The sequence below is a fragment of the Megalobrama amblycephala genome, unplaced genomic scaffold, assembly GCF_018812025.1.
Source record: "Megalobrama amblycephala isolate DHTTF-2021 unplaced genomic scaffold, ASM1881202v1 scaffold385, whole genome shotgun sequence".
Classification (NCBI taxonomy): Eukaryota; Metazoa; Chordata; class Actinopteri; order Cypriniformes; family Xenocyprididae; genus Megalobrama; species Megalobrama amblycephala.
Genome location: NW_025953353.1, coordinates 226,704 through 235,560, shown reverse-complemented (window position 1 = coordinate 235,560; position 8,857 = coordinate 226,704).

Here is an 8,857-nt window from a genome sequence, read left to right as displayed (position 1 = left end):
CTTCCTCTTCTGTCTCTCTTGTTGTACCCTCTGTTCGTTTAGTCACTTTGGGGTCCAGGGCGTTCAGCTGTGCTGCTCCTCATCTCTGGAATTCTCTACCACAATCTCTACAAGAAAGTGATTGTCTGGTTACTTTTAAATCACGTCTTAAAACTTAGCTATTTAAATTAGCTTTCTCTGATCAGTTTTAAATATTGTATGTTAGCTGTTGCTTTGTTGTATTGTGTCTCGATTTGTTTTATGACTCATTTGTTTTATGATATCATTTTACTGTACAATGTCCTTGAGTGTTTTGAAAGGCACCTTTAAATTTATTATTATTATTATTATTATTATTATATACATGTAATTTATTTTAGAATAATGGCTTGACCAGAATCTGAAAAAGAAAGTGGGGGATGGGGGGATGGGGGGGGGTGACAATAGTGATAATGAGATCTAAGTAGATTAGTCTTTTTTTTTTTTTCCCCATTATACTAAATAATTGATTTCTTCAGCTAGAATTCTTGAGAATGCATAAAATTTTATAGTCACTGCAGTACAATTCAATTCAGTTCAGTTGTGGTGGTGCTAGTAGTTTCAATAGAAAACCTCATATTAGACAGATGTGTGTATATCTGCTCTCCTCCACTTGGGGGAGATGTTTTAACAAATATATGCTGCTTCACTCATACAGTCAAGACTTCACAAGTTTGAGCATCTCAGCAAGTTCCAGTTAAATCCAAGAGAACATTGTTTACTTCTGTGTTTCTTTTGTATCATGATTACCATGAGAAGCTGTGTGGAAACTCTTCTAATCCTGTTTGCAACTTGCATGGGTAATATACCATCTTTTATGCATGCATTTGTTCCTATCTGTCAGTTTTATCTAAATGTATAAATATATTTACTGAAATAATTTACTCTCCTCACAGAATGCAGAGGACAAGACTCTGTTGATCAGCCCAAAAGGTTCCAGTCAGCATATGAAGAGGAGGACGCAGTAACTTTGTATTGTAAATACAATACTACAAGCTCAAACCCTACTTTACTCTGGTACAGACAACATGATTATGACTCTCTGAAATATATTCTGCGGAGACATAAATTTGGAAATGGTGATGAAGCCACTGAGTTCAAGGGACGATTTTTTTGGGATACACGTCTCTCCCCTTCAGTGGTCCATACAGCATGGAGAAAGCAGCACTCTTGTTTGAAGAGCGAGAGAAAGCACCACCAACGTTGTCAATAGCAAATGTGCTTCTAAAGATGGCGCTGTTCACACATCGCACGAGGTATTGTGTGCGTCACCATTATGTCCCCCATAAAATATTCTGGATTAATGGTTCCTACTCGAATTAATTATGCATGTTATGCCTCATTATAACTCTGAATATAAGAAAATAACACAAGTTTTGATGAAGTTCATTAACATTATTCTTTATATATACATATATATTGTAATATTTGAACCAGCTACATTCTCCCCACTGAACTTCACAAAACTTGTTCAGTACGGATAAATAGCTGATCAAGAAGCCACACACAGAATAAAAACTCAACTGACATACAATACACTCAACACAGCAACATATGCTTCCCAACCTACAGGGAAAGTGACCCAAGCAGGGCCTACTAAGAGAACACTTGTGAATAGGGTGCCCCAAACACCACTACTATGATTTCAATGTGACAGCTACTTTTAAATGAAGCTGAAGGTTTTCTGAATGTTGGTCTTCTCAACTTGATGTAAATTAAGTAACCTCAAAAGAAACACTAATATAATCTATGTAACAGTTTCATCATCTTATGTCAATAAAGACCTGGTAACCCCATTGACTGAACTGCTTGTCTTCATGTTTTGGGTCATGTTCTGAATCATCCTGTTCATAGGTTTCACAAGCCTGCCAAATCTGGTTCTGACTTGGGTCACCACTTGATTAGGGAGTGAATCCACAGGATAAGAGGTCTGAACATCAATTGAACCTCCCACAGATGCAGATACTGTATCACAAGTCAATCCTCCTTTACTTGAATGATCAGAAACGCTGTCACATTCCAAGAGTTCCTCCTGCGTTGCTGGAAACACAGATTGTGCAGACTCAGGATCCACTGTTAATGGAGGGACGCTCTTTGTCTTAGAGGATATACTGCTCAGGTTATCATCTGGAGCTACAGTCCCTGCTACCCAGCTGTCAGTTCGATCTGCATTGCTGCTTTCAGACATGGGCATTACAGCATCACTCAAAGCTACTCCGCTACAGTCATCAGCTGGTTCACTGCCGTCACTGAATGAGGGTTCATCTTCCTCAGCCTCAATTGGCAGAAAGTTAGCCTGAAGGAGCAAGTTCCTATGAACAGTCTTTTCTTGACCAGTGTGGGTGTTGCGTATACGGTAGGTGTGACATTGAGGATTCAAGGCAACAACTGTGTATGGGGTGGCTTCCCATTTATCCGCCAATTTCTTGCGACCACGTTCGCCTTTGTTAGCAAGTAAGACTTGATCCCCAACTTCAATACTGCAACCTTTGGTCCTCTTGTTGTATAGGTCTGCCTGGCGTCGCTGACTGGCCTCAGCATTTTTCTGAGCAAGGGCCAAAGCCTCTTTCAAATCATCCCTCAATCTCCTCACGTATGCATCATAGTCAATGAGGGCATCGTTCCTCTCCACACTGCTGAACATTACATCCACTGGAAGTTTTGGAACCCTGCCGAACATCAAATAAAAGGGCGCAAACCCAGTCGACTCATGGGCTGTACAATTATAAGCAAAGGTCAACGACTGCAACATCTGTGGCCATTTCTGCTGCTTAGTGTTCTGTTGAATCGTTCAACATGACCATTGCCCATTGGGTGGTACGCTGTTGTCCTTGACTTCCTCACTCCAGCTACTTCCAGCAGGTCATGGATCAGCTGGCTCTCGAAATTGGCACCTTGATCCGAATGGATCCTTTCTGGGAAGCCATATACGCAGAAGTACCTATCCCACAACAGCCTTGCAACTTGTTTCGCTGACTGGTCTTTACAAGGGAAAGCGTGGGCCATCTTAGAAAAGTGGTCTGTTATGACCAGGACATCCACACTGCGACCTCTGGAATTCTCCGCGGACCAAAAATCTATGCAGACCAATTCCAGGGGGCTAGATATTTTGATGCTTTCAAGAGGAGCTCTTCCTTCAGGTTCGGGAGTTTTACTCATTACACAGCGCTTGCAACATTTAACATGTTCACGCACATCCTTTTCCAAACTGACCCAGAAGAATCTCTGTCTCGCAAGGGATAAAGTCCTACCCTGGCCTTGATGCCCAGCCTCATCATGAATGCCTTGAAGAATCTGCTTCACCAGCGAACTTGGAACAACATATTGCAATCTCCTTTTTCGCATCAGGACATCCTTGCACACTCGGTATAGTGTGCCGTCAAGCATTTTGAACTTCTCCCACTGTTTAAGTGTTTTAATTACCTTGTGAGTTTCTCCAGTTCTCTCACGTCTAGATGGTTTTCTTCCTCTTCTTACATAGAACAAGACTCTTGACAGGGTTGCATCGTCCTGCTGCTTTTCCTGTAAATCCCTCAATGAGAAAACTGGCAGGGGACTAGGACCTGGAGACAACAACTGGTGGGTATCCTGAGTGAGCCACTGGACCGCTCTATCCCTCGCACCTACTTCCCACTCTGTGTGAACATCAAGGACTGCCGACACTTCAACACTGGTGAGTGAACATGATTCTGAATCTGCACAGGGGTAATGTTTAACATTACAGGTGTTTGCACTCAACCTGAAAACATCTTGTATGGAGTTCTCTCGGACTTGCTCTGCTTTTTCCAACAGCACACTGTATGGCTCAGACATCAGCCTCTTACTGACACACCCACGGATGAAGGGCTGCCTACTCAAGGCGTCTGCGACTACATTTCTACTGCCGGGTATGTATTGGATGCTAAAGCTATAAGGGGCCAGCTTGGACACCCACCTCTGCTCGCATGCATCAAGCTTTGGCTTCGTCATAATGTATGTTAAAGGATTGTTGTCCGTCCAGACAGTAAAGTCGTGCCCCTTCAACCAGTGACTAAACTTGTCACAGACGGACCACTTCAGAGCCAAAAACTCTAGACGATGAGCAGGGTATTTGGCTTGTGCACGAGTTAGAGCTTTACTGGCGAAGGCGATGGGACGTGCCTTAATCTCTCCTTCCGGGACCTGTGACAGTACAGCTCCTAACCCATCCATAGACGCATCAGTACATAGAACGAATGGTCGGCTGAAATCGGGGTGAGCCAGCACAACAGATTCTAACAGGGCTGTCTTTAGCTTTTCGAATGCCACACTGTGCTCTTGCTTCCAATCATCGGGGTTCAGTCTTTTGAATGATGCAATGCCTCTCACAGGGGTCTTCTTCCCTCTAGGTGCAGCAGTCAAAGCAAACAGTGGCTTTGCGATACTGGAGCAGTTCTGAATGAAGTTTTGATAATATAACACCATACCCAAAAAGGACTTTATCTTCTTCTGTGAAGGAGTCACTCCATCCGGCATCATCAGATCAGATACAGATATGGCAGAGATGGCGCTAACCTTGTCTGGATCTGTTGCCACTCCAGTGCCGTCAATGACATGCCCTAGAAATTTCACACTTCTTCGAAGAAAATGGCACTTCTTTGGCGCCAACTTCAGTCCATGCGCACTGAGCCTAGAAAACACCAGCTCAAGCCACTCAATGGCCGCTTCTTCATTTGGAGCGTATACAAGAAGATCGTCAAGATAGCATAAGAGAGTGAGAAAGTTCTGATCACTGAAGATGTTGATCATGAGTCGCATAAAGCTGGCTGGACTGTTACAGAGCCCTTGAGGCAGACGGTTGAATTCATATAGGCCCATTGGAGTCGTGAAGGCAGTGAACTTCTTGTCCTCCTCAGACATTACAAAGTTATAAAAACCAGAGGTTAAGTCCATCGCACTGAAGATCACATTCCCTCCCAAAGCTGCCAAACAGTCCGCCTGGTGAGGCAAGGGGTGGCATCCTTAACAGTCCCAGCGTTCAGCCAACGGTAGTCAACACACACTCTGAGGTCTCCATTTTTCTTCCATACCAACACAAGAGGCGAAGCCCACTCACTATTAGACTTGCGTATGATTTCCTGTTCCTCCATCTCAGAAAGAACACTCCTCAGCTTCTGGTACTGCGCTGGTGGAACACGGCGGTATGGAAGCCTGAAAGGACGATCGTCTGACAAACGAATACGGTGGACAAACTCCTTAACTTCTCCGCAATCTAGTTTGTGTTTGGAAAATACGTCCTCATGCCTCCTAATAAGCTGTACTAGCTGATTCTTCCAATAGTGGGACACTTCACACGACTCAATGTCTAAATCGCCAAGACCAAGTTTCTGAAGGCTTTCACGGAGCTCGAAGGCAGGGCAATCTCCATCAATGCCTCCACTGATGCTCTGGTTCTGCACACTCAGCAGCTTATCATTCTTGCGATCAGGGTGCACATTGAGGTCCTCAACAGCCACAACAGGGAAGACGTCAGCTATTTTTGAGTTCCTTCTCAGTGTAATAGCCTTATCAAAGGGATTCATGATCCTGACTGGAACCCAACCATCACCAGACATAGAGGCAATGACTCTTCCCACCATGATGCCTTTCTTGTGGGTCTGCGCCTTAGGTGGCTCAATCACAACAGTACTTCCCATAGAAATAGGGGTGTTTGATGGAAGTTTACCCCACACGAGGTGTTCTTGTTTGGGCAACAGAGTAATGGCCTGGGCTAGTTTTGCAGTGCCCACAATATCAGGGATTTCACCACCCTTCCACCTGTTAATGCCCTGACAACATGTTCAGGAACTGCTCAATTTCAGGTTCTCCAGATGTTTCAGGACAATTCGTGACATTCCAATAGCCAGAGATTTGTTTGAGCTGAGTAAGTATGAACTTAATGACATTAGTTCCCAGAATCAATTGATCTCTCTGTCCCGGGACGACTAGTGTAGGCACACTCACTAACTTGCCATACACGTCCATCTTCAGCTGATAGACTCCTTTTGGTCTGACTTTAACACCACCACAGCCAATGAGAAGAACGTCCATATGTGGCTGATCTACTTGTGCAGACATTCCCATGTTCAAAAGTTCACGCTCTGTTTCTTCATTGATCGTACATGCCATAGATCCGCTATCCAGTAGAGCTTGGACTGTGAGTTTGTCATTCAACAGAACTGAAGTATAGAACAGACTATCTGCCTTTTCCAACTTTGTGACATTCTGGAATAGGACGACACTGTTACTGGAGACAGACTTGCAACATTCATCATAAACATATAAATCATCATCCACATTGAGGGTTTGACATTTTGCACTCACATAATCCCCTCCCATACATGAGTGTATTAGTTTCCCTGAGCGTGCAGGTCAGAAGCAGATGGACTAGCAGGGCTGACGACTTTGTGGCATTGTTTCTGCTGATGCCCAATCTCCAAGCACAACAAACATCTCCTTTCTCTCATACAATGTGAACGTGTGGAATGATTCCTATCACCGCAGACTCTGCACGGGGGAAAGCTGCGCCACTGAGTTGTTCTCGGCTGTGAGATGGGAGCATTCTGACTTGTACGCTCCAGTACCTTTTCCAGCATACTTAAGACACGCTCCAAAGTGCCAGTTTCTGAAGTTGCAGGTTCAGCAGCCTTCAAAGGACTATCAGGGACATAAACAGGAGCATCCGCCTTCATATCATCTCCCTTGGTGACAGCGTGGGGGTAGGTTGATACTTTAGCTGCAGCGACTTGGACAGTGTTAACATCATGCGCGACAGCGGACAGTTTTTTAGACTGGACTTCCCTTTGGTGTTCGTCAATGGCCTCCTGAATTTCAGTGACTGACCATTTACTGATAGGTTTACACCTAAACATACTAGAGAGATTTGGTTCTGAACAGTTTCTGATGAACATCATCGCAATTTCAGAACTCATGTTTTTCATCTTTTCTCCTTGTTTCTGCAAATGGCTATCTGCTAATTCAGCAGCTGCATTTAATCGAACCCAGTAATCAACAGGGCACTCATTTACTTTGGGTCGTGTCACGTAAAAGTCAGCAAGTGGTTGACATGATACAGGACTTTCACTGAAGTAACGTCTCAACACATCGTAGATGGTCTCAGGGGAGATGGCTTCGTTAGGGCTGCTTTTGAGTCTGACCTTGACAATACTCTTGGCCCTGCCTAGCAGGTGGCTCAGTATCTCATCTACCTGATCTGTGTCAGAGCAATCCGCTTTGTGGAGATACAATTCCATCAACTCAATCCATTCTTGAACTGCGTATTTAGTCTGTTCCATCTCCTCTAAACATTGGAGGCTCTTTGACATCTGGCTTGACTATCAGGCTGACATTAGTTAGATTTCGGCCTGCGTTAGAGGGTTCTGGTGCAACAGCACTGAATGGGACTGAACTGGAAGGGTGACTGGGCTTTGACTAGTTAATAGCTGGGTGACGATGGAATCACCTATCTGACTGCCTAATTCACCAATAAGTTCACGTAACTGCTGTGCAATGTTATCATTTGCATTACTAGGAGTAGAGGCAGTCGGCCCAATAGGTTGATCTAGTAGGGTATCATGTGATTGAGGACTATAAGCTAACACTCTAGGTTTACCAACGGCAGTTTCTTCCACCCCCAACAACCCTCTGCCCCTCCCCAGATATGGCGTTGTCATATCAGAGTCTTTCCATGCCCCGGCCATGGTGTAAATATATGACAGTGACAGAATAAACACAAAAGAAAACTGGCCTCATTCAATGTCCAGTAAGTATGATGAGGAAAAAGACAACAGTTCAATATGTCAGTCCACGGAAAAAGGTCTCTCTGTTTTTTTTTTTTGTTTTTTTTGGTTTACAGTTACCAGAACAATGGTGAAATCGATTCCTCGATCTCCAGATGCAGCATCAATACGTCACGAACACGTTGCACAACTCCGGCGATCGGCTGCGGCTGATCCAGTTGATCCAGTAGGTCACGGCACCATTTTTATGTAGCAGTTTTACTCTGGTTGTGTTTTGTTGCTCTCAAAGATGACAATACAGGTGGAGCAGGTCTCAGGAAGGTTTATTCTGAAGAAGCAGGTCTGCAGAAATACACAGAGCACAATTAATGTTTTTTTGGGATACACGTCTCTCCCCTTCAGTGGTCCATACAGCATGGAAAGAAAGCAGCACTCTTGTTTGAAGAGCGAGAGAAAGCACCACCAACGTTGTCAATAGCAAATGTGCTTCTCAAGATGGCAATTTACTCAATTAACAGTTACAAAACATAAGACAAATAGGATAAATAAATTAAATAATTAAGGTAAAACAAACAAATAAAGTAAGTCACAAAATACATGTCACCATTATATGGCATATGAAATATATATAAAAAAGAAAATATAGTTCCTCACCGCGTACTCGCATCAGTAAATTAATTAAATGGGGGAAAATGTCAAAAGTTACAGATTTTGCACAATTTAAATTGAAAATATTACATTTGATAACATCACGTTTGCATACAGACCTCACTCTTTTTTTGTATCTATCAAACTCGTATAAACTCGATAGTAAACACATTTCAAACATTTCTCAACATATAATACAATAAACAACGAACATACCTGCAGAAATACACAGAGCACAATTAATGTTTTTTTGGGATACACGTCTCTCCCCTTCAGTGGTCCATACAGCATGGAGAAAGCAGCACTCTTGTTTGAAGAGCGAGAGAAAGCACCACCAACGTTGTCAATAGCAAATGTGCTTCTAAAGATGGCGCTGTTCACACATCGCACGAGGTATTGTGTGCGTCACCATTATGTGCCCCATAAAATATTCTGCATTAACGGCTCCTACCAGG